Below are 27,573 nucleotides of genomic sequence, written 5' to 3'. Positions count from 1 at the left end.
CTTCCAGGGAGCACTCAGGGCTGATTTCCTTAAGAATTGATAGGTTTGATCTTCTAGCAGTCCATGGGACTCTCAAGAGTCTCCTCCAGCACCATAATTCAAAAGCATCAATTCTTCGGCGATCAGCCTTCTTTATGGTCCAGCTCTCACTTCCATACATCACTACTGGGAAAACCATAGCTTTAACTATACGGACCTTCGTCGGCAAGGTGATGTCTCTGCTTTTTAAGATGCTGTCTAGGTTTGTCATTGCTTTTCTCCCAAGAAGCAGGCGTCTTTTAATTTCGTGACTGCTGTCACCATCTGCAGTGATCAAGGAGCCCAAGAAAGTAAAATCTCTCACTGCCTCCATTTCTTCCCCTTCTATTTGCCAGGAGGTGATGGGACCAGTGGCCATGATCTTGGTTTTTTTGATGTTGAGCTTCAGACCATATTTTGCGCTCTCCTCTTTCACCCTCATTAAAAGGTTCTTTAATTCCTCCTCGCTTTCTGCCATCAAGGTTGTGTCATCTGCATATCTGAGGTTGTTGATATTTCTTCCGGCAATCTTAATTCCTGCTTGGGATTCATCTAGTCCAGCCTTTCGCATGATGAATTCTGCATATAAGTTAAATAAGCAGGGAGACAATATACAACCTTGTCGTACTCCTTTCCCAATTTTGAACCAATCAGTTGTTCCATATCCAGTTCTAACTGTAGCTTCTTGTCCCACATAGAGATTTCGCAGGAGACAGATGAGGTGATCAGGCACTCCCATTTCTTTAAGAACTTGCCATAGTTTGCTGTGGTCGACACAGTCAAAGGCTTTTGCATAGTCAATGAAGCAGAAGTAGACGTTTTTCTGGAACTCTCTAGCTTTCTCCATAATCCAGCGCATGTTTGCTATTTGGTCTCTGGTTCCTCTGCCCTTTCGAAATCCAGCTTGCACTTCTGGGAGTTCTCGGTCCACATACTGCCTAAGCCTGCCTTGTAGAATTTTAAGCATGACCTTGCTAGCGTGTGAAATGAGCGCAATTGTGCGGTAGTTGGAGCATTCTTTGGCACTGCCCTTCTTTGGAATTGGGACGTAGACTGATCTTCTCCAATCCTCTGGCCATTGCTGAGTTTTCCAAACTTGCTGGCATATTGGGTGTAGCACCTTAACAGCATCATCTTTTAAAATTTTAAATAGTTCAGCTGGAATATCATCACTTCCACTGGCTTTGTTATTAGCAGTGCTTTCTAAGGCCCATTTGACTTCACTCTCCAAGATGTCTGGCTCAAGGTCAGCAAACACACTACCTGGGGTGTACGAGACCTCCATATCTTTCTGGTATAATTCCTCTGTGTATTCTTGCCACCTCTTCTTGATGTCTTCTGCTTCTGTTAGGTCCTTACCACTTTTGTCCTTGATTATGGTAATCTTTGTACGAAATGTTCCTTTCATATCTCCAATTTTCTTGAACAGATCTCTGGTTTTCCCCATTCTATTGTTTTCCTCTATTTCTTTGCATTGCTCATTTAAGAAGACCCTCTTATCTCTCCTTGCTGTTTTTTGGAAATCTGCATTCAGTTTCCTGTATCTTTCCCGATCTCCCTTGCATTTTGCTTGCCTCCTCTCCTCCGCTATTCGTAAGGCCTCGTTGGACAGCCATTTTGCCTTCTTGCATTTCCTTTTCCTTGGGATGGTTTTCGTTGCTGCCTCCTGTATAATGTTACGAGCCTCCATCCATAGTTCTTCAGGCACTCTGTCCACCAAATCTAAATCCTTAAACCTGTTCCTCACTTCCACTGTGTATTCATAAGGGATTTGATTCAGATTGTATCTTACTGGCCCAGTGGTTTTTCCTACTTTCTTCAGTTTAAGCTGGAATTTTGCTATAAGAAGCTGATGATCTGAGTTACAGTCAGCTCCAGGTCTTGTTTTTGCTGATTGTATAGAGCTTCTCCATCTTTGGCTGCAGAGAATATAATCAATCTGATTTCGATGCTGCCCATTTGGTGATATCCATGTGTAGAGTCGTCTCTTGTGTTGTTGGAAGAGAGTGTTTGTGATGACCAGCTTGTTCTCTTGACAGAACTCTATTAGCCTTTGCCCTGCTTCATTTTGAACTCCAAGGCCAAACTTGCCAGTTGTTCCTTTTATCTCTTGATTCCCTACTTTAGCATTCCAATCCCCTGTAATGAGAAGAACATCCTTCTTTGGTGTCATTTCTAGAAGGTGTTGTAGGTCTTCATAGAATTGGTCAATTTCACTTTCTTCAGCACCGGTAGTTGGTGCATAAACTTGGATTACTGTGATGTTAAAAGGTCTGCCTTGGATTCGTATCGAGATCATTCTGTCATTTTTGAGATTGCATCCCATTACAGCTTTTGCCACTCTTTTGTTGACTATGAGGGCCACTCCATTTCTTCTACAGGATTCTTGCCCACAGTAGTAGATATGATAGTCACCCGAACTGAATTCACCCATTCCCTTCCATTTTAGTTCACTGATGCCCAGGATGTCGATATTTATTCTTGTCATCTCATTTTTGACCACATCCAGCTTACCTCTATTCATGGTTCTTACATTCCAGGTTCCTATGCAATATTTTTCTTTACAGCATCGGACTTTCCTTTCGCTTCCAGGCATATCCACAACTGAGCGTCCTTTCGGCTTTGGCCCAGCCGCTTCATCAGCTCTGAATCTACTTGTACTTGTCCTCCGCTCTTCCTCAGTAGCATGTTGGACGCCTTCCGACCTGAGGGGCTCATCTTCCAGCGTCATAACTTTTATATGCCTGTTGTCTTTGTCCATGGAGTTTTCTTGGCAGGGATACTGGAGTGGCTTGCCAGTTCCTTCTCCAGGTGGATCACGTTTAGTCAAAACTCTCCACTATGACCTGTCCATCTTGGGTGGCCCTGCATGGCATAGCTCATAGCTTCTCTGAGTTATTCAAGCCCCTTCGCCACGACAAGGCATTGATCCATGAAGGGGCATTCATATATAGTCATCCCAAAATAATTCCGGAAGAGTGCTCAGGAGTACCTGGAAAGCTAAACTATGATCCCAAAACTCTGTCAGCTAGGGAAGGGTATCTTCAGTCTACAGAATTTGAAGTACATTTTATTGAAATATTAAATGTATTCTCTGAATCACAGCCTGCTTTATGAGTCCTTAGGATTTGAAATATCCTTATGTAGTTTCTTCTAGGATCTATGGCAGGCATCCCCAAACTGCGGTCCTCCAGATGTTTTTGCCTACAACTCCCATGATCCCTAGCTAACAGGACCAGTGGTCAGGGATGATGGGAATTGTAGTCCAAAACATCTGGAGGGCTGAAGTTTGGGGATGCCTGATCTATGGACAATATACTTTTATATGCTTTCTCTTGTCCAATTAGCCCAACCACTGCATAGGTTTTATAAACGTTAGACATTGATTTTACATTTTAAACAAATTAGGCCAAAAAGGCTTACAATGGTCACTCTTTGAATATATCAGTGTATCAGAGCCAATATCTAGTTTATTTTATCTTCGCTACAAAAATGTGAAATTATGAATAAAATATCATCCTTTATCAAAATTAGAAGAATCTCGAAGCACCTTTAAAACAAAGCTGTAGTCTTGTTCAGATCATAAAGCTCTGATGTTCTGTGTCTTTGGATATTTTATGAAAATCTTTTTTCTATCATGCATGTAGAAACAATTACTTGACATTTGAGTTGTAAAGCAACAGTGATTGGGTAACAATTAAGACAAGGAAGCCTTGAACAAAACGTGGTTTTCTTGTGTATATCATCTGCATTATTTATTCTTTAAGAATAACAAGAAATTGTAACAAAGAGAACAAAATCTCTAAGAAATTAAGCGATGGTTCAAAGAAAGTATAATCATTTGATAAAATTACTGGATTATCTGTGGAATTCTCTTGTAAACCTTTGTGCTATAAAATGATATTAGGAATTGCAAATATTGAGGTTATCGAAGTGTAAATACATATTTAGAGTTGTGCTAATGGATTCCTGGTCTTTGTAAAGGTTCTATTAGCAGATCCTAATTTATTACACACAGATTATACAACCAATGCAAATGTTTAAAGAACATTGAGAAAGTGAAATTAATATAATGAAAAGGAGAAATAGGTTTGAATAGAAATATTGGCCCCAAACCCTGTCTAAAGTCACTGTGCACTCCATGAAGCATTTATTTTAATGTAGGACTTTTCTGTATACCTATTTTTTAAAAGATACCTTGGCATGGGCAATAAACAAGGAAGACACAGTTAAAGAAAGCTACTGCAGATTCATCTGCATTATAGTAATGACTGTCCAAAATGCTTCCATGTGGCCTGTATCATTTTTATTTCCTTCTTGTACAAAACTGCATGATAGTGTCATTAGTCTTTATGCCAGATTGGCATGGAGGCAACTGACTAGATCCAAGCAGATTATACATGTTATATTATTTCTTCAGGGATCCCACAATACAAAAATATACTAAATATACTAAACTTTCAACCATGTGAGACATATTGGAAAAACTGCTCTGTCAAGTATTTTGGTGCTAGACTTGTGGTCCATGAAGGATGTTTGTACCTAGATGTGCTTCTCCTGATGACCACAGTGACTGGTATCATGCATGGTAAGGTGGTCTCTGTGATAACATGGCCCTAAGTTCTTTTATGGTTCTGTAAAATAACAAAAGAACCTTTCTCTTCCAATCCCCAAACCTTGGTGGCTGTGGCATCAATGTACCCTCTTTTCCACCCCACCCTCAGACCCTGCTGGTTCAGGCCAAGAGCTCATCTTGTCCAGCATCCTGTTCTCAGAGTGCCCAACCAGATGGTGAACCTAATATTGGCCACCCTAACAGCTTTATTGACAGTCCTTTGAAACCATGGGGCAACGTCCACTTGTGGAGTATGCAGTGGAGTATGGAGTTGGTGGCATTGATTTCCACAACTGTACTGGGAGAAGCCTTATTAAATTACGTTTACAGGTTAGGAGCAATGGTGATGGCTTTAAGCCTCTAAAGGACTCGCTGATGTGTGATGTGATGTTGGATATTGATGGGATCTCAAAGTTAAAAGCTAACATTTATTCCCTGGTGAATCTTGTAACTTCCTTACATTTCTAACACGAAGCCCTAGTTTTACTGTAACCTTGTCTTCCTGGACCTTGTTGAGGAAAAGTAATGTTACAAAGTGGATGAGAAGGGCCTAGCTCAACGAGATCCCTTGAAAGCAGCATGACTGTGGCTACGAAAGCAGAGACAGAAGGTCCTATGAATGACTCCAGAGTTACAAGCTTTGCTTTTGTTAATTAATCTTGTTTCAGAACATTTTCTTTCCTACCCGTCTAACTGTAGTTGAGTGCTCAGGGTGGCTTTGTCACTTTGAACAGAGATCAGATCTGTGATGAAAAGGCTGTTTCCGATTGCTTTCCCAAGTAGTAATGGGATCTTAAGATGATATATGTTGGTTTGATTGAGAGTGAAGAGATAAGAATCCTCCATGATGCTTTTTCCTATGTGGAACTGAGATACTTTGTTGAAACTTTCATACTGAGGTGAACAAAACTTGTCTGTGTGTAATGTGTGCAGTTGGTTTGCTATGAGTAAGAAAACTGGTATGCAAATGAGTACTCAATATTATATTACATTCACGAATGCTTCTATTTATATGAGTGTAGACAGGCGCATGCTGAATCAGGCCTTGCTCAGTGAACATGTGCTATTTATCATTTTCTCCGTGATATGCTAATAGTAACTGATTTGCATTATTTATTATGAAATCGTGTTTTAGCCAGACTCCAACTTAATGATTTTTTTAATTGCTCAGATATTTTAAAAAAATAATTAGCTCTCAATGACAGAACAGATGGAGGTGCAGAGCTGTTAGTTCTCTGTCTCCCTACTAATATATTTTGGTTCTGGCTGACGGTATAGCTTTGTTTTTTTTAATTATCACATTAAACAATAGTCAAGCTTAAGACAAAATTGGGATCTTTGTATATCTCAATAAACTGTAGCTTGGTCATGTCAGGGAAGACTCTAGAATCTGAAACAACGTGCCCTATCTGAAAAAAATCATAATGGTTTTTGTTGTTGTTGTTGTTTTTTGCCAAATTGGGGTTCTGACTCTTTTTCCATTTTTGGGTGCACATTTTTTAAACCACTAACATACCCTCTCACTGGCCTTTTACAGCTCTGGGACCTGGTCCAAAATGCCTCCAATCAATTCCCTCTTCCTTTTCCTCTTCCTCTCTCCCACCCTTCACTATTCATAAATGTTATCCAACCCTTCAGACACGAATTGCAGGAGGTTCAGGGAGAACCAGCAGAGGTAAGGCAGCGGTCGGTGGGCAGAGGCCAAGCAGCGCTCATGCGACGTGATAGCATGATTAACGTCATGGTGCCACGGCGTGCGTGCCCTACTGGGCACCCACAATCTGGGGCTCAAGTCAGTGCCTCTGTCTTGTCCTTTGCCTCAGGCAGCAAAATGTATTGAGTTGGCCCTGTCTTGTTTAGCAAGACACTGCTTAAAAATAAGGTGTTTTTTTTTCAGAACAGAATAATGACCCAAAGTTCTGTATGAACTCAGAGAGGTCAGGTGTCAAAGCTATATGAGCAATAGTAGCAGCAGCTGAGATGCATGTGCAGTACTGTCCGCATTGAAAACGGAAAGGCTTTGTAGAGCTGTTGAGCTGGTTCTGCATATCAGTGTTCCCTGACTACAGCAAAACACTGGACTAGGATCAAGCTTGAAGGATTGTCATTTATTGATTATCTTGAGCTCTAGAGAGATGCTTGCCTTTTACCTTTCCATTTGGCTTTCATAGAAATATATTAAAAGGATGCAATAATACTCTAGAATTTGTTTAATCCCATGATGCTGGTACAATTCAAAAACTGGAGACAAACTTTGAGAAGGCAGATTGGCAGCACCAATGGATTTCGGAAAGTTGACAGCATTGATTATCTAGCAAATTGATTCATTATTATTATTGTTATTAGAAAATAAGGGGAAAGCTGCAGATAAATTTGTTTTGTTTCTCCCAGTGGAGACTTTTGACTATTTAATTAAAGGCCTCATTGCTTCATCATTAAATTCAAAGAAGCATATCTAATGCGAGCACTTAAATGTAATGTCACTCATTAGTCTTTAATGAAGAGAAACTTATTCTTTCACTGAAGAACAGCTGTAAAAATAGTGTCTGTGTCACCCACAAAATTATATATTCTAAAGGTTATTAATGTGCCTTTAATGACTTTTTTTAAAAAATAGCCCTATGCAACATACATTTTATATATGGGACTCTTTCTTAAAGGAAACAAAATCTTGGTTGCTTGGTAATTCACAAAAGGTTAATTAAAGCTGTAACTTCTGTGGTTTGTGATATTATTGTACTGTGTTTAATAGTAACAAGCAGAAAAAGTGATTATTGGCAACATAAAGGATGAGATCTAGGGGACATGTCATTTAGAGAGGGCAAGCTGTACTCAGAGCTCTGCTCCCGTTTTAGAGCTAGTGTGATTATTATGATTGTTTGTGGCCAGCTCACTACTTCTACAACTATTGTTACATCCCATAAATGCATAGCTGCCAAGTCTCCTGTTTTCCCCGGGAAATCCCCGTTTTTTCAGCTGTTCCTAGCTGAAAAAACAGATCCCCCCCCCCCGGTTTATTCTGGCGCGGTGGCCATTTTGGAACTGGGCGGAGCATGCTCAGAAGCGACTTTTGATGCTGCTCTGCCCAGTTCCAAAATGGCTGCAGTGCAACTTCTGGCACAGCAGCCGTTTTGGAACTGGGCAAAGCAGCATCAAAAGTCACTTCTGAGCATGCTCCACCCAGTTTCAAAATGGCAGCAGCGCTACTTCCGGTCTGCTATTTCCGGCCCGGTCCCTTATTTCTCTGACAGCAACTTGGCAGGTATGTAAATGTGGTGATGGATATGCATAAAAAACTGACCATCAACATTGGTACCACTGATGGGGTGGGGACACTTGCTGAGGAGCCTTCTAACTCGATTGCAGCTACAGCTTGCAATTCTTGCCTTGTCACCTGACCTCTCTGATAATATATTAGCAGCAGCTGGAACAAGAAGGAGGAGGAGCTTAAGCTTATCTTACTTTCTCCCTCATGGCAGCCATATGCATTGGACCCAGAGGGAGAGGGCAATTGAAAGGGCAATGGCATCTTGCCCAAGGGCTGCCAAAATATTGTATGCATACCATTTGCTTAAGCAAAGGGGTGATGATATGATCTGTTCTGTGCTGATGGCATCACTGATGGGCCAATGGTTAAAATGTCAGACTAAACCAACCAAGCTTCAGATTTCCCCCCTCAACTGTGAACAACCACCATACCTCACAGCCTAATCTAATTCATAGTGATTGGGAGGATTAAATGGGAGGAGGGAGACGAACTGTGAGAGCTTCCACTCTCTCCCACTAGGGTCTTCAGAACTCTAGTGGTTCTCTTGCCTTCAGAAAATACCTGGGGAACTCCTAACATTTAGAACCCTTCCCATCCTTGGATCTCTTCTGAGAACTGTTTATTTGAGCAGTCTTGCTTCTCCATTAATCCATCTATAATTAGGTGTACAAGTCAGCAAACAGGCACAACTGCCCTGAAATGTGACATTTCTTCAATGGATTGTTATTTTGCCATTTTACACTCTGATATCCTAAATCCTGGTGTGTGTGTTTTATGATAGCTATCAGTAACTACTCCTCTTTGGTAGTCTTTGTGAAAGAACTCACATCCATTCCAATATATATCCAATAGTGTCCTTTCTATGCTAGAAGGTTCACATACCAGTGAAATGAGGAAGGTATGCAATTTCTGAGTATTCTCCTTCCCTCCTACAGCCTCCATCACCCTCCCCAAATTCCCAGGTGGGGGGGGGGGGAAATGCTTTGAAATATATGGGGGCTAATGTGGGAGGCTACAGGGGGAATGAATTGGCAAAGTATCACTTCACTGGTCAGCTCCAGAAAGAGTGTGGGTAGAAGCTCATTTGTGGTGGGAGTGAAATAGAACTTGTTTACTTACATTTATATTACATTAATGAATTGGTTCAACATGACTTGTTTTTATAAGCCTAGGAGGAATCCATAACTTGCACAATCACATTCCTCACCTAAAAGCAAAAAATCTGGGGGTCATCTAGTTCAATCTCCTGCAATTCAAGAATCTCAACTAAAGCATCCATGACAGATGGGCCATCCAACCTCTGCTTATGAACCTCCAAGGAAAGAGAGTCCACCACCTCTGGTCAAACAGTTCTTACTGACAGTAAGTTCTTCCAGAAGTTTAGTAAGAATCTTCTTTCTTGTAACTTGAATCCATTGGTCTGGGTGTTATTCTCAAGAGCAGGGTAGGACCCTGCTTGCTCTACCCTTCATATGACAGCGCTTTAGATATTCAAAGATGGCTATCATATCTCCCCTCAGTCTCCTCTTTACCAGGCTAAACATACCTAATTCCCTCAACCGTTCCTCATAAGGCTTGGATTCCAGACCTGTGATCATCTTGGTTACCCTCCTCTGCACATGTTCCAGCTTGTCAATGTCCTTAAACTGTGGTGCCCATAACTGTATACAGTACTCCAAGGCAGAGTAGAGTGGTACTATTACTTCCCTTGATCTGGGCACTAGACATCTATTTATGCAACCTAAAGTAGCATTGGCTTCTTTTGCTGCTGCATCACACTGTTGACTCATATTAAGCTTGTGATCCACCAAGACCCCTAGATCCTTTTCACATGTACTCCTGGAATGCCAATGCCCCCCACCTTATATTTGTGCACCTTAAATGCAGAACCTTGCATTTGTCCCTATTGAAATTCATTTTGTTAGCTTGCGCCCAGTTTTCCAATCTGTTAAGGTCATTTTGAATTCTGATTCTGTCTTCTGTGGCATTAACTACCCCTCCTGGTTTGGTGTCATCTGCAAATTGGATGAGCATCCCTTCAATTCATTCATTCCAGTTGTTTATAAAGACATTGAACAACAATGGGTCCAGGACAGAATGCTGTGGCACCCCACTTGTCTTTTTTTCCAGGATGGTGAGGAATCATTAGTGAACATTCTTTGAGTTCAGTTAGTCAACTAGCTACAAATCCACCTAACAGTTACCTCATCAAGTCCACATTTTACCAGCTTCTCTGCAAAAATATCATGGGGGATTTTGTCAAAAGCCTTAATGAAATCAAGATACACTATGTCCACAACATCCCTCTGATCCACTCTAACAAAGAGACAGAGACAGAGAGAGATGAGATTCCTTTGGCATGACTTCTTTTTGAGAAACCCATGCTGGGTCTGAGTAATAAACAGCATCCTTTTCTAAGTGCTTTCCAAACACCCCGGTTATATTTGTGGGGCCACCACTCCTGTCTTGCTGGCTATATGAACATCACTGTCTGGCAGAAAGCAACCTGTATTTGAATTGCCTACTTTTGTTTTCTATATGTTCAAATTATCTAAATTTGGCTTCCAGTTGATTTCTGGAGCTGTGCGAGCAAAGCTGAGCAGGAGGGAAGAAATCAGCTTGTTATGCAACCATTAAGCTATTTAAGCAACTTCTGAAAGCACAGACACACTTTTGTATACCGAGTGCCCAGTTAGGTTTCCCCACTGGTACAAACAAGAAGCAAATCAATGGAGACACACTATTACAAAACACTAAATGAGAGGTTACAAATGAGTCCCTACTTTATAATGAACTAGAAAGGTAACCAGCCAATAGCAGGAATATATATGAAACCCCAGTATGAGCTGTCACTGAGTGGATAGGTAAGAATAAACCCTAATTTCTCTTCCCTGCTCCTTGCTAGCGTTGCCCCCACCTCTCTTGGTCTCCTACTACATCCAGTCTTCCTCTCTCCTGTCTCTCTGCATATTTCATCTCTTCTCACTTAAGGGCCTTGGCCCTCTCTTCTGCCACAGCTTCCCCCTTCTATCATGTTGTCCCTCTTTTTCTCAAGTGATCTCACTATGGTCCTGAGAGCTTCTCTGTTATTTAGGTCTGCTTCTACCATATTTTTCTCCTTTTTAGGCCAACTGACTTATGAATTGTTGCTTTCTATGCATATAGGCCTTAAGTATCAGCAGATGTGATGGTTGAACTCAATTAATTCAGTTGCTCGGCACTCTTTTTGTTTAACCAGCTTATCAATTACTTGTGGAAACTGGAATCAGAAAAATTGGTTACATATCTGTTCTTTTGTTTTTATTTATAAAACACATTTACTTACTACTAACTCATACAACACAACACGACAGTGTATTATTAGAATGTATACAATAAAATAAAACATAGCATAAAAACAGCAAGAAAAACTCATTAAAATCACTGACTAATATAAACAGAAACATTGGCCTGCATACATAAAAAGGGCTTCGACACCTGAAAATCGAATACAAGGGTGCCTGCTGAATCTCTGCTGGAAGAGAGTCCACAGCATGGGACCAGTGACCCTAAGTACCCAACTTCTAGTGGAGGAAAGTCAGACCTCTGTAATATTGGGGGGGGGATAGCAGCACTCCTCTGTATGATCTTAGTGATCAAGCGGTTCTTAAGGCTTCTTGGACCCATTGTCCTGAGATTTGGAAACCTGCAGAAACCTTGAACCTGGCCCAGTAGCATATGGGGTGCCAGTGTAGATGTTTTAGCAAAGGTGTTACCTGCTATCAAGTATATGCCCCCATCAGCAGCCTAACTGAAGCTTCCAGACTAGGCCCAAGGGTCACCCATGTACAACACTTTGCAAACTATCCTCATGCAGATAAGGCTGAATTAGGCATAGCAGATGAAGCTGATTAAAGGCATTCCTAGACATGAGGCTGGTAGGTGTAATTGCTTAATTGACACTGAAATGTTGAATACCTGTGTGTATTGCTGAAAAGGTTTAACATGAGAAATTCTACTGAAATATACTAAGTGGTCTCTGAACTCCTTGATAATTAACTATTGTTGTTTTCTGCTAGCTAACACACGAGTGTTTATCCTTAGATCAGATGATCAGATGGAAATCTCCATATTGAAATGGAGTTGCCATTAGTCTTTGTTCTCATGCTCTGTGGAAGTAAGGGCATATAAATGACCCTCTGCAATAAGTGAATACAGCCTCAGGCAAAATGGAGGCTGTGTGGAGAAACAGACCTTTGATGTTAGATAAGTTGGAGTATTTCATATATTATAAGAAGCAGAGATTGTGCTGGGATTGCACAGAATACTGTATGGAATTATTTGGATGTATCTCTGATGTTATTGTTTTGTTTTGAAGAAAGTTCTGCAAGTCAAGCTTTAATTAAACTTATGGGCCTTGACAATATTTTATTTCCAAAAAGAGACAGTTTTTATGCATCCAATCACTTCAAGCTGCACATTATTATTATTATTTAATTTTTTATTTTTTTATTTTTTATTTAATTTTGATGTAGTCTTGTTGTTGAATTGTATTTTAATCAGTTGTTTTATATTTGGTGTTAGCCGCTCTGAGCCCGGCTTTGGCTGGGGAGGGCGGGGTATAAATAAATATATTATTATTATTATTATTATTATTATTATTATTATTATTATTGCAATGGAGGCTACTTGGTCCTCCAGTGACAGAGGTGGATCCAGGAGTACCCCAAGCTACATACTTGCTCCCTTTACAGGATGTGCAATCCCATCTAGAACCAGCAACTGCCTTCTCTTCTGAACAAAGGAACCACCTTTACTTTTACATTTTGACTACTATAATGTGGTGTTCATGGGACTACCTCTGAAGGGAGTTTTGAGACACATATTATACTTAAAATTGCATAGTAAGGCCTTCATAATGGTACCCCTGACTCTGCTTCATGAAGGAGTCTGAGTTTCCAGGCTTGTGGAAAAGTTGCAAATGTTGCTTTTGATTATATTTAAGATTTTATTGGCCATCTAAGCTTGCTTATTGATTGATTGATTGATTGATTGATTCTCTTTTACTCCATAATATAATTATAGTTGTTGTTTTGCAGTGCTGTCTTTATTGTATTTAAGACATAATTTCCCATTATTTTCCTATGAACCGCCTGGTGTTCTGCTGAACGTAATAGGAAACAAAACCACAATTCAACTTGTTCATTGTCTAAAAATGCACTCCTAGATTGAAATGCCTTATGAATTCTATTCACTGGCCTTCAATTTAACAAGTTCTTAAGATATTCTGACAATAGAGCTTGAAGAAGTTAGGTCAAAGAGATTTTGCCACATTGTTCACACTAACATAATTGGTGTGAGTAAGTGATAATTCACAAGGCAATGAACAAGTTCAGCAGCATATGTGATTTGATAGTTACCATATCAACATATTAAATAACAAGGGTTAAAGTGGACACACTGGGAATAAACTAGTGTTGGACTGAACCGTCATTTGCCATTTTTTCCAAGGGTGTGTATGTGTGTAAAGCAAAGATTTCTTCCAAAAGGGTAGGGTGGGAGCACAGTTCAGAGAAATGTGGTCCTATTTCTGAGGCAGGGGGTGACCTGCATTTACCATCTTTTATTATACAAGGTGCCCAGTCAAGTCCTTGTTGTTCTTACCATCACACACATTACAGCAGTGTACTGACCTTTGCAAGTCAGTTTCTTGTCTAACAGCATATGACTACAGTGGTACCTTGGTTCTCAAACTTAATCCATTCCGGAATTCCGTTCCAAAACCAAAGCGTTCCAAAACCAAGACGTGCTTTCCCATAGAAAATAATGCAAAATGGATTAATCCATTCCAAACTTGGAAAAGTGAATTGATCTGTTCTAGACGATGAAAAACAACCCCTAAAACAGCAATTTAACACAGATTTTACTGTCTAACGAGACCATAGATCCATAAAATGAAGGCAATAATCAATGTACCTTACTATAAAATAAATAAGACAGTATTGTAGATGAAAAAATTAACATTTTTTTATTATTACGTGCACTGATGATACAGTAGTCATTGTTTGGATGGGGGGGGGGCTTTTATGCATTTATGCAGTCACACAATCAACCAGTAGCTGAACTGGCTGCCACACAGTCACAAAAACAAGTGCTCTGTAGCCGGCGGGGTGAGCTCCGGCAAACCGGAGGCCTCTCCCTGGCGGCGGAGGCCCCAACGCTGCCCTGCAGCTGGCCAGGCAAGCTCCGGGCTGGTAGCAAGGCCTCTGTTCGTATCTAGAGGAAAGTTCGTAAATCAAAGCACCTACTGAAGGTCGTAACTGGAATTGTACATTAAGTAGAGCCGTACGTAAGTCGAGGTTCCACTGTAAGTATTTCATTATGGTAAGCTGCCTGGAGCATTGTTTTAACTGTGGAAAGGCAGCATACAAACAAAATGATGATGATGATCCCAGAGGAGAGTTCATGTCATAGGCATGGGCCATGTGGCCATGTATACAGTGCCTTGAATCCAAAGTTGCTTTTTGAATTGACTGTTGAATTGACTGAAGCTGCCTTTCCCTTTCTGTCCCAGTCTTCTCCTTTGACAGGTAACTCCTCATTACCTGCTGTTACTTCATAAAAAAAAAGGTGAGAAGGTAAACAGTGCTATCCGTAATATGTCATATTTGTAAAAAGCCTTCTAAACTCCCCTATTACACTTTGCCTTATTTTAAATAATACACCATCCTTTATTCAACACAAGTTTGCTTTTTCTCTACCAGCCCCATATTTTATGGATGTTCTCGTCTACTATTCTCTGGATTTCAATCTCCTAACAGTTTCTCATACTGACACATAAACAAAATGAGAGGGAATAAAGCAGAAAGGTTTTCTTTTGTTGCTGAAACTTGAAAATACTGCAAAATCCTGTTTATTATTAGTATTATTTAAGAGGCAATGCATAGGAAACAACTGGTGTTTGCATTTAAAAGATATTTATCTAACATACGGTTACTTCCCCTCATTGGTGAAGGACAGGTAACCATAGCAATTTATTATACCTCTCTCTCTCTCTATAGGGCTCCACATTTATTTTTAAGTTACATGGCATCACTATTTACCTTTAAGGATCTACGGTTACGATTTTAAGCACCTGAGCAAGCAGACAACTGGGATTTTTTGAATCCTGTTAATGTGTGTGCACACACACTTGATAAAAAGTGTTACTATGTCAGTTACATAGCCTGGAAGATATCAGTTTTAGTTATTCACTAAGCAGTTGCACTGCTGTATGTGAACTGCATCTTAAATGGCAAATGGAAAGCATAGTAGCATTTCTACACAATTCTGCTGCTGCCCTGCCCATAGCAGCTGGAATGGTTGGAAGTTCTATATGGCCACCTGAGGAAGGGAGGCAGTGTGGAATAGCCAGCCTCATATAACCAACAGAATGCATGAAGAGGTTAATACCATAGAGTAAGCTGCATTGCTAGGCTTAGCTATGTCACTTCCTTCATCTTGGGATGAAATTCAGGGGTCAGCATACTTTTCCAGCATTGTGGGGGGCCAGACTACAGACTACAGTGGTGCCTCGCTTAACGAATGCCCTGCTTAACGAAATTTCCGCTTAATGAAAGGTTTTTCGAGCGGAGGTTGCCTCGCTAGACGAATTCGTTTTGTGAAAAAATTGTCTAGCGAATCGCGGTTTCCCATAGGAATGCATTGAAATTCAATTAATGCGTTCCTATGGGCAAAAAATTTTTGTAAAAAAATTTCAATGCATTCCTATGGGATTCGCTAGACTAATTTTTCATTATAAGAAAAGCCCCGTGGAACGAATTAAATTCGTCTAGCGAGGCACCACTGTATATTTTGAGAGAGAAAATGAACGAATTCCTGTGCCCCACAAATAACTCAGAGATGGATATTAAATAAAAGCACACATCCATGAAGTGCACTGCTGTATCTAAGCTTCTGTATCTCCACCTAGAATGAGCATGAAGAAGATACTGATTTTAAAGCATTTTGCACATTGAAAGAGTGTTCTGTAATAAAAGTAATGGTTGTGCTACTAGGGTTGCCATACTCCCAAAAGTGAAAATTGGGGGGGGGTTAAAAAGACGTCTTTGGGCTTTTTTATTTTTAAAGGGTTTTCCAGGACATTTTGTCGATTTGACAAAAATCTACCCAGACGCAATTTTGACAGTCCAATTCCCGGATGTATGGCAGCCCCGTGTGCTACTCTAATTCATACTCAGAGTTGTCACATTGAAATCAGTGAACAAATTCGTCATGAGTCTATTCTGCGCATGATTTAGTCAGATAATGTTCTGTTTTACAATGGTTAGTTTACAAATAGCCAGGGGATTTGTTCATTTAGAGATATCTGAGACAAAAGCCTATTTCCCCTCTTCTATTTTTCCTCACCGATCATGTTATGCTAGTGCTGTTGCTTTGAATTTAGGACTGCAGCCAAGGAGATAGAAACTATGTGAAAGAACTGTTTGCCACTAAAACTCTTGTTGTCACACATTGCACTAGATGTTCCCCACCAGATGTTGCATGGTCTAGGTGTGAAGAAAATATGGAGCTAGAAGCCGAAGAGCAAAGGCTATAAACTACTCTTTAAGTATACTTTTTATTCTCATAACTGTGTAAGTATGCTGATGAGAGGTACAATGGGAAGGTATTTTCTATCTTCTAAAAAAGATTAAAGTTAACACAAGGTTACAAATTCCTCGGTGATGTGGGTACCTGTGATGCCAACCTGTTTACAATTATGTAGATACTGTTTGTCAGGAACTTGGAGCAAACACTATTGTTCTGCTAACTATTTTAATTAGTTAAATTAGCAGGAATAAAGAACAAAGAGGCTTGACCACAAGGCTCAGCTTGCTTTCTTTGGCCTTAACTCCACCCCCCACACCCCGGCCAGGCGTCCTTTGTTGTTCTACCTGGCCAGGTGGCGGGTCATAGGCCAACCTGAGCAAGTGGGTGGCACCCATTCCAGGTAAGCCTCGTGTGATGTCACAAACCCCGCCGCCTGAGGGGAAGGGTGAGGGCGGAAATTAGCACAAAAGTGGTATCTGTATTTGACTGAAGAGATTCTCCTTTCAGAACCAGATAGAACTTTTAGTTATCTTTTGTGTTGCGAATGGTTTACCTTTTTGTTTCCTCATCCCATAAGATTGTCAATATGTTGGTCAACTGGTAAGCAGGAGAGGAGAGGGTCAGAAAATAAATTGGTAGAGAGGGTGATTATGCTGTATGTCCTGCTGGTATGCCAACTTCTGATCTAATTATTATAAGACCAACATGAAAATTGACCACAGACATTGTGGTGGATTTTACCACTTTGTCTGTCCTGTTTGCTTCAAATTAGGGTTATGTCATGCCACCAGATTGTTCTTGGTCATACACTTTACCCTGAAATTACTATATAGTTTGAACTTACAATACCTTCTTATTTGTAACTTTGGGAGAGGGGAATTAGAGTATGCTATGATGCATATCTGAGTCTCCTCTGTTCTACATTTCTCTTATATCTTGCTTTCTGTTTATGTGTAATGTATTATTAGTGCTGGCAATTCTGAATAGGCTGGGGATGAGGAGACAGAAGATTTAACAAACAGAACAACTGGAGTATCATAAGAAATGTTTTAGTTCTCAAACAATCACACACCAGCACATTCCCTTAAGATCTCCTGTTCAATATTACAGCCCCAGGAGAGATGGGGAATATATAGTAAGAAAATCACAGAAATGCTTTACGCTAAACTAAGACAAGCCTGGACCAAGGCCTTCAGAATAATGACAAATGGGGTGTTTATTATAACCTCTTTTATCCACTTGGCCTTGGAGATACTGAAAACATTCAAATAATGTGACATTCTGATGAATGGAAAGGCAGTTCACATTTATTTTAAAAGGTAATGGGTGGAATAAAGAGATTCAAACGACCCTTTGGGGGGCTTGTTTTTCAAAATGGTTGATAGAAAAGGATTGCATTGATATATAGCCAACCTGTCACCTAAGCAATGCTGCGTAAGTCCAGATCATTAGCAAGCTTTCTGGGTTTTAGAATGGGAAGCAAGGACATTGTCCTCTAGCATAACCCTATTCATTTCCCTGGGGTTTCAGCAAAAATAAATTATGTCCCTTGTTTGCTACCAGTATTTGCTCCAACCCAGGACTGGACTGCCTGTGTTCTTGCACACTTGCTAACAGTCTCTCTTCTGCATATGTTAGAACCAGTTGACAGGGAACTTTCTCCTAGACACACGGGGCCACTTCTTAACTATGTTTGTGTCATTTATTATATGAAGAAAGATTACCATAGGATATTAGCATGGATACAGCTACAAATAATCCCATTCCCGGGGGTGGGGGGAGTGTCATAGTTCAGCAACCGAGCATGTGCTTTGCATGCAGAAAATTCTGAGTTCAGTCTCCAGAATTTCCAGGCACAGCTAAGAAAGTCTCCTTTCTGAAACCATAAAGAGAGCATCTTCCTTTGACCCTAAAGAATTGCACCAATGCTGAAGTTGCTGCTGGCTGGGTTGGTATACAGCCCAGTTCATACTAATGTTTCCCACACTGGATGGCAACCCATGGCTGATGTCAGGAGAATCTGACTAAACTAGCCCTCATTGTGAATGTTTCATATCCCCAGTAGGATTACATCCCTCAAGTATTCTCTGGCACAGAATTGACTTGCAAGCGCTGAGTGGTGATTGCCTATACTGTGTCTAGTGTGCTGGTGCAGTGTTATAGCTGAGGGGAGAATTGCCCCTAAACAAACTCAATAGTCATAGGCAACCCTTCATATCTGGAATGTGGGGATCATAGTGGGGAATATGGGGGACCATAGATTATTGGTTATATCCAATAGGTGTCCTTCCACTGATGGCATTTTTTAAAAAATGCAACAGAGACTTTAGCCAGCAGAACAGAGTTCCCTGGGAGATATTTTGCAATTTCTCCTCTTCCCCACAGATGGCTGCGGATGTCAGTGTTTGAAGAGGAAAAAGGTTCTGACCTCCTTTGACTGGTCCTCAGACCCTAGTCGGCACAAAAAGTCCTTGAGAAAGTGTACTTTGCAGAATGCTGCTTTTATTCTAAAAAGTCTTCTCCAACCATGACCAACAGATTTTACACATATCAAACTCAGCTTCAACCATCCGACCAACCAACCACCACAAAATCAATGACCACTCTATATATACAGGCATATGCAGGTGAAAGGTTGCATGAGTCATGCAGGCTTCGCCGATTCATTGTAAGCCGCTGACTGATGCCAACTCAGTTCCTTTTGTATTAAAGAAACAGCAGATAATTTTTAAGCCATGACAGGGGAGGCCTTTTGGAACAGCTTAGTGGAGGGGCCGCAAGATGGAAGGCAAATTGCCAAAGGTCTCTTAGATTCCTGTTCCGTTGGCAGAAGTCTCTGCTGAATCGAAGATACACCAGTTGGATACAATTCGACATTGTAGAGTTGTTCTAAGGATTAATGAGAGGTGTGAAACAAGTAGCCCCCCAGATGCTGTTGGACACCAATTCCCATCAGCCTTAGTTAGCATGAGCTATGGCCAAAGATGGTGAGAGCTGTAGTCAGCAACATCTGGAGGGCTAGTGGTTCCCCATCCCTGATGTAGATGACTTGATTTGAATTCTCCAAAAGTACTGCAATTCTACCGTATTATTATAACAACTATTGTCATTAGTGAAGAAGTGCCCTTTGTATTATTAAAGGGATCTAGATGAATGTGAACTTCTGCTTTTGCAACTTCTCTAAAACTTTCTTCCAGCCCTATCACCTTTGCAGATGCTTCGATTTTGTTTGCTCTTTAAATTCATAATAGCCTGCCAGCCAGTCTGTTCCCAGCACTTTTGTTCTTTGTTCATTCCCTAGCAATTTTTTTCTAATTTTTTGGTGTCACTTTTCCTTAGTTGTTCTACCAGCTGTTTATTTGTCATTTGGTGTTTGTATCTAATTACTGCCTTTGCTTTCCCATTCTGGAGTTAACCTCTCGCAACACCATTCTGCTCATGATGAGCCTACATTAGCCAAGGCACTTGGGAGAAAATTTGCATTGGACATTCAGAAGAGAAGAAATGCAAACCTAGCTAATGGGAAATTACGTGTCCTGTGTTATGTAGCTATTAATACAAGTGGTGTTACAGAATATTCAAATTCATGGCTGTCTTTAAAGAACATACTTGCCAATTAGTGCTTTTACTGAAATCCTTAGTTTTATCATTTAGAAATACAGCTGCTAATTGGGATCAGCTATTCCTTGGGGAGACACATGTTTAATAAATAAGTGAATAAATTAAAAGTCACCACCAGCCATGAGAGCCTCAAAGAGAAAGTGGGCACCTTTATAGATCATGCCTCTCTTAAACTCATCCAATTACTGAGAAACAAATTTCTGTGAACATGATAGTGTATTGTGAGGTGAGATATAGGCAGGATATTGGAATTTGTTGGTTTCTTAAAACCAGAAGCTCATTAGGCATAATTAAGATAGAAGAAGCTGGGTATTAAATTTTCATAGCACACAGTCAACTAGCAAGCTCTTACCACAAGGCAAAAAAAGGAGAGCACTGCCACTCAATTAGTGCATTGATCTGCTGGCGTATAACATAATTAAGGTTTTTATTTTTATGAGGACCTTAGTGCAAACCATTGTTTGTGTGTGTATTTCTAGAAACATTTACTAAAATGCTAATGAAGATGCAGTGAAAAAAGAAAGTTATCCGGGAACATATCAAGCAAATTTATCCAGATAAACTGTCGCTTTAATAATGTTATAATACTACAAATTGGTCTATTGATGGATGTAATTTCATTGGGGGTAATAATGGTAGACATGAATTTTATTTATTTCATAAAGGTTATTATTGGGGGGGGGCTCAAAGATGTTTATAAAAGGATGTGTGTCCTTGTCAGAACCAATTTCTTAGCTAAACTCACTGTGCATCTCACTTTTTTTATCAACATCTTTTCCTACCTGCTCCTAGAAAGTACTATCACCAATGAAAACACAGAAGAAATAAATTGTTTGCATCTAAAATATGAGTTGGGGTGGATGCTATCATAGGACTTTTGATGATTTAATAAATAACACTACAGGTACTAACATGAGAGTAAGTCCCATAGAGGTCTGTGGAAATAATTTCAAAGTCGATATGTATTGTCTGAGCTGCATGGTGTTCAGTAAACTTAGGAGATGTGCACCCTTTCAGACCTATCCCAAAATTTCAGAAATGTACAACAGTGACTACTTATAAACAAGTTGCCTGGCATGATCACTTGATGCTCTAATTACTAGAAAGTGGGAGATGAAACAGTGACTCCTGTTGGGGAATGTTTTGCTTCCTTTGAGTCCTTAAGCTTCGTTGGGAGATAAGAATAAAGGTGTGCCAATACATTTATATGCCAGGCCTTGATGTTTGTAGATCAGAAGGGAAGTAGCTTCCCCACCCCTACAGTAAATAATAAATATCTCAGGCTCCTTGGTATGTATGATGTGGAATGTGAACCCCCTTTGTTGAGAGGAATGAAAGGCATTTGAGTAGATATGAACTCCCAAGGCTGGCCCACACATGAGGCAAGGTAAGGCAACTGCCTCAGACGGCAGGATCCACAGAGGAAACAGATCCCAATGGAGATCTTTATCTCCCCCCCCCTTGTTCCTGATACAGCTCTTCACTCACCACTTCTTCCCTGGGAGAGAAAGGGATGCCATTTTGTGGTTCACTTTAGGTGGTAAAATGTCTTGGGCTGGCCCTGTTAACTCCTGTCACCCCCAGCCACTATGTCCAATGGTCTGGGGTGATTGGATCATCTGGAGGGCTACAGGTACCCTGATCCAAGTCTTCTATATTATAAAATGCCTAAAAATCTTTTTTAGTTGGTTGTTTTTTTGTTTGTTTTGAAGAACCATGGTTATTTCCATTTTCAGTTTGGTACACATGTAGAGAAGTAGCAGCAATTTAAGGCAGGTTATTGTTATTCTAGGATGCGGGTGGCACTGTGGTCTAAACCACTGAGCTTGCCGATCGGAAGGTCGTGGTTTGAATCCCTGCGACGGGGTGAGCTCCCGTTGCTCGGTCCCTGCTCCTGCCAACCTAGCAGTTCAAAAGCACGTCAAAGTGCAGGTAGATAAATAGGTACCGCGCCGGCGGGAAGGTAAACAGTGTTTCTGTGCACTGTTTCGCCAGAAGTGCACTTCTGGTTTCGCCAGAAGTGGCTTAGTCATGCTTGCCACATGACCCGAAAAAACTGTCTGCAGACAAATGTCAGCTCCCTCGGCCGGCAAAGCGAGATAAGCATTGGGCTTAATGGAATTTACTTTCAAGAAAAATGTGCCCAATGGTTGGACTGGACACACTGGCTTGTTTTGCATGACACCCTAAGCAATGCCTTGGCTTAGTGAGACTGCATGAGTGTGCCAACCCCAAGAGAGGAGCTCACAGCCACTTTGCTACTCCCCAGTCTGCTTGTCCTTGGGTACAGCTTGCAGCTAGTGAGGAGTGAGCTTAACCATGACTCTGTATCAGACAACATGCTAACCCAGGGGTCAGCAACCTTTTACAGCCATGGGCCGGTCCACTGTCCCTCAGACCATGTGGTGGGCCAGACTATATTTTAGGGGAGGGGGAATGAACAAGTTCCTATGCCCCACAAATACCCCAGAGATGCATTTTAAATAAAAGCGCACATTCTACTCGTGTAAAAACACCAGGCAAGCCCCACAAATAACCCAGAGATGCATTTTAAATAAAAGGATACAGTCTACCCATGTAAAAACACACTGATTCCTGGACCAACCATGGTTTAGCTTAGTGTAGTGCAGCAGTGAAATAGCCCAGGGAAGAGCAAAGTGCCTGCAAGCACCAAGCCCTCGTAGTCTCACTGAGCTGAGGTTTATCTCAGCAATTCATGCAAACCAGATGACCGAATGAATATGTAGCAGTGGCCCCCATGATTCTGAGAAACCCCATACTGTATTGTGAGAAACAGTTTGTTGCATACAACAGGATGTTTTCCCCCTCCACATGGCCATGGACATTTGCTAGAAGACTATTCTCTTTGTACTAACCAGTGACTGCAAATCTCCCTTCATCTTATCTGTGGAATGTTGCTTAGAAGAACCAAGAAAGTCTGTTCAGAACAATAGAATCATAGAATCATAGAATCATAGAGTTGGAAGAGACCACAAGGGCCATCCAGTCCAACCCCCTGCCAAGCAGGAAACACCATCAAAGCATTCTTGACATATGGCTGTCAAGCCTCTGCTTAAAGACCTCCAAAGAAGGAGACTCCACCACACTCCTTGGTAGCAAATTCCACTGCCAGACAGCTCTTACTGTCAGGAAGTTCTTCCTAATGTTTAGATGGAATCTTCTTTCTTGAAGTTTGAATCCATTGCTCCGTGCCCGCTTCTCTGGAGCAGCAGAAAACAACCTTTCTCCCTCCTCCATATGACATCCTTTCATATATTTGAACATGGCTATCATATCACCCCTTAACCTTCTCTTCTCCAGGCTAAACATACCCAGCTCCCTAAGCCGTTCCTCATAAGTGAATAGTGAAGAATGATTGAGCTTATGTGAGAAAGGGGGAAGTTAACATTAAAAGGAGTGAGGAAGGGTGTGGTTTAACAATTAGCTAATGAATATGTAATGATTCATGTATGTCAGCCAGAAATAAAGTATATAAGCCTCTGGGCAACCATGGCGAGGAGCTCAGCTTTTCGAAGTATCCTCTGAGCCACTGCTTGCTGTCAGCAAACAATAAATTTACTTTCCTTTTCTCTATTGCTGCATTATGAAGTTTTCATTCAGTCTGCAGAGTTTTGCAGCAAATATGCAGGACCCAAATAAACTCCCGCAGGAACCATCTACCAAATAAACAGACACTTCCGCAATCGCTAGGCAGTAGAATTCCTCTAATATAACAAAGTTTCTGCATCTGAATGAATTAAATAAATGCATATGCTTCTCTCCCATGCAAGGTTCAGAGAGTTGTCAGCGGAGAACCAGACCTGCTGAAAAACAATCAGAAGAAAGGCAATGGTGCAGAAGACATATGGTAATTGCTCTGATTAGCCAAGGACACTTGAAGGTAACAGGCCAAAATTAGTTTCTCTTGTGGAGCTATACAAAAGGTATAAGCAAAAACCATAACAACAACAACCACATCCCACTGGCACAGTTATAGATTATTTGCAGCATATATTTTAGCTTGCAGGCTAGTAGAAATCCTAGTAAGCCACCTGGGTGTTTTTTTTAAAGCACTGGTACACCTGTTCATGAAGGAGTGAGTCAAGGACACCACTATCAATCTGGAAACAACTGAAGACATTTTTGTTGTGACAAGTTTTCCCTGCTGGATAAATGGGTCTTTACCACAAGTATGTGGTTTTATGTATGGTTTTAGCTTTGTTTCAAATATATTTTCTCTTTCCATGTTTTTAACTGTTTTTCATTTTATTTTGCATACATTACCTTGAGTTGGTTGTTTAGAAGGCGGGGACCATAAATATGTGCAATTCATTAGTTTATCGTGAAATCCTGTGTTTGTGTGTGCGCGCACATGCAGAAACAATCCCTATTTACTTTAATTGGAGTTTGTCTTCCCAAGTAATTGTGAATATAGAACAGTAGCCTTAAAGGTTCAGTTTCCACTTAGAGAAGATTCAAATAACCACTTTTACACAGCATCCAACATGTGCCTTGAAGAATAATGTGGTGCATACGGAGGGGATAGTGCAGGGATCCCCAGACTATGGCCCGCGGGCTGGATGCAGCCCAATTGGCCTCCCAATCCAGCCCGCGAAAGGTCTGGGGATCAGCATGGCCATTCTGCACTTAATTTTTTTTTCCAGCGAGAGCTATTCCCCCCCCCCTGCATCGCCATTTCCTCCCTCTCCCTCACCATGGCGGCGCCTCCTCCCTCCCTCCTCCTTGTACTAGCAAAGGCCAGTAGCAGCCAATCACAAAGTGTTTCAGGCCCCAGCCAATGGGCGGGCAGCAGCTGCACATGCATGCATGACCACAGGAGGAAGGGGGCTGTGCTAAGCTGGCTGATCACCATTTTTAGCAGCCACTTCTTGCCAGAGCCAGCCCGAGAAACTTCTTTCCTGCCGCTCCACCCTCCGCCGCCCGCGGCTGCCTCCTCCTCCGCTCATGGCGTGGCGGAGCCCACTGCCCTCCGCAAAGCACACCAGCCGGTTGGAGCTGCGCTCGCAGCCACCTTGCTCCAGGGACAAAACGCGTGCATCGCAGGCCTCCCGCAGCCACGACGATGCCTCCTTGGCCGGCTTCCAGCGCCCGGCTCCAGAAGATCCCGCCACACACAGGAGGCTCTGCGACGCCTCGAGTGGGATCCGCGGGAACAGGCGGCAGTGGCAGCGGCTCCTGCCCACTTTTGCCCGGCTCCTCCGAGGGTTGTCCCAGCAGCGTGAGCAGCACGCGGAAAGTTTTCTGTGCCGCTTGGCTGGGCGGCCGCTTGGCTGGACGCGCGTCACATTCTCCTCCTCCTCCGCTGCCTTGTCCCGCTCTCGCCTCCGCTGCCGCTGCCTCAGTCTGCTGAGCCGGTCTGCAGAGTCAGAGCTACGTTGGATTGAGGAGGCGAGGTTCCGTGCGGCGCTGCTGGGTGCTGACTCTGCAGACCGGCTCCTTGATCCAGTGCTCCGAGCAGGATCAAGGCACTCAGCATCGGATCGAGGAAGCTTCCCGGGGGGGGGGGGAGAAAGAGGGAAAAGGTGTCAGCGGGGAGAGAAAACGTGTGAGTCCTCTCCCCTTTCTCTAATGACAGAGCAGTGCTTTTCTGTTCCCCATAATAGAATTGGAAGCAGCCAGAAAATGATACGTAATACATACTGGGGTGCGGAGGGGGAGAGAGAGTAGGCTGTATGCCGAGACCCTTCTAACTCCTGGATCCAGCAAGTGTTAAAAGCAAGAATTCAAATTCCTGCTGAGGTGAGAGCCTAGGCCAGGCATCCCCAAACTGCGGCCCTCCAGACGTTTTGGCCTACAACTCCCATGATCCCTAGGTAACAGGACCAGTGGTCAGGGAAGATGGGGATTGTAGTCCAAAACATCTGGAGGGCCAAAGTTTGGGGATGCTTGGCCTAGGCAATGGGCCATTAAGGGAACAAAGTAAGTGGATCTGTGCCAGGCTACAAATAGATCGTCCTCTCTCCCCAGCTGGCTGGTAGAAAGGCAAGGGTCAGAGTTACGAGTTGAGTGATGTGAACTAGAAGCTGAAAGCTGGAAGAACAGCAGGCTGGGAAGCCAGAGAGAGAGGGAGCTGTTTGATTTCTTTTTTGATCCAAGGCTGTGAATGCTTTGAACCCCACCATCATAGATTCAGGTTGTATATATGTGTGAATAAACCATATATCATAAAGACGCCACAGTCTCTCTGTGCCTCATTCCAAAGGAAACATGAATCCTGGGGTAAGCTCTTGGAATCTTTCATCAGTCAGAGATTAGAATTGTATACAACAATACAGTGGTACCTCTGGTTGCGAATGGGATCCGTTCCGGAGGCCCGTTTGCAACATGAAAAGGCCACATCCTGACGCACCACATCTGCACAGGCACGTGATATAATTCAGCACTTCCGGGTTCGGCGCATCTGTATCCCGAAAAGATGCATCCTGAAGCAGACATAACATGAGCTATGACTGTACTCAACTTCCAAAGTCTTACTGAAACAGCTCAAGGTTAGCCCAGCTCAAAGGAAATCAACAGTACGGAAGAATGAGAGAGGGGTAGTGGAATAGGATATCACAGATTATAGGAATGTCATGCAAATTGCACATGAAGATTCTGCCGCACAGCTCATTGTGTCATACTGATCTAGCCATCAACAGTTTCTTCACAGTATAACATTAAAATGCTATTTTTTAAAAAAAATCTGTTGAAGCAACTCAGATTTTCATTTGACTTACAGGCCCAATTGTGAGAATCCTTTGCAGGTTCTCAAAACCAGACGAACACTCATTTCTCAACAGAACAAATTAGTTTGCTACTTTTGATAATCAAAGCCTTTCTAATAAATCCATGAACTTGGAAGGGGCACACCAGGCACATTGGAAGTTGAGTGGTTTATTGGCTTTTCTTCAGGATGTGTGGGTGGTAGACATTGCTTCTAATAAAATGGAATGTTTTCAGGAGTGAGCACGTACAATGTGTTGTAAAAAAACAAAAACAGGTTAGCTGTTTTGATTTTAAAAAATTGGCCCGGGTTTAGTTGATGGCAGTGGCATGATTATTTTCAATAAGCATTTGTTGTTTACATTTTGAATAACGTACATGAGCACAATTATATTAGCTATTGGGCTACCTTAACAATATCCATTAACAGCACCTTAAAGACCAACTAAGTTTTTATTTTGGTATGAGCTTTCGTGTGCATGCACACTTCTTCAGATACCAATGCACACGAAAGCTCATACCAAAATAAAAACTTAGTTGGTCTTTAAGGTGCTACTGAAGGAATTTTTTTATTTTACTTCGATCCAGACCAACACGGCTACCTACCTGTAACCAATATCCATTAACAATAGACATTTTCAGAACAAAGGATGAGGGGCTGTTGTTCTATTTATTATTTGGTTTTATTTTAAAATCCCACTTTTCTTAAAAGATTTAAATCAAAGTATCTTAATAAACAAGAACAAAACCAGATAGC

The sequence above is a fragment of the Zootoca vivipara genome, chromosome 2, assembly GCF_965207765.1.
Source record: "Zootoca vivipara chromosome 2, rZooViv2.hap1.1, whole genome shotgun sequence".
In the NCBI taxonomy this organism is placed as follows: domain Eukaryota; kingdom Metazoa; phylum Chordata; class Lepidosauria; order Squamata; family Lacertidae; genus Zootoca; species Zootoca vivipara.
The sequence above is the reverse complement of the archived record's forward strand: the minus strand, read 5'-3'. Positions refer to the sequence as shown.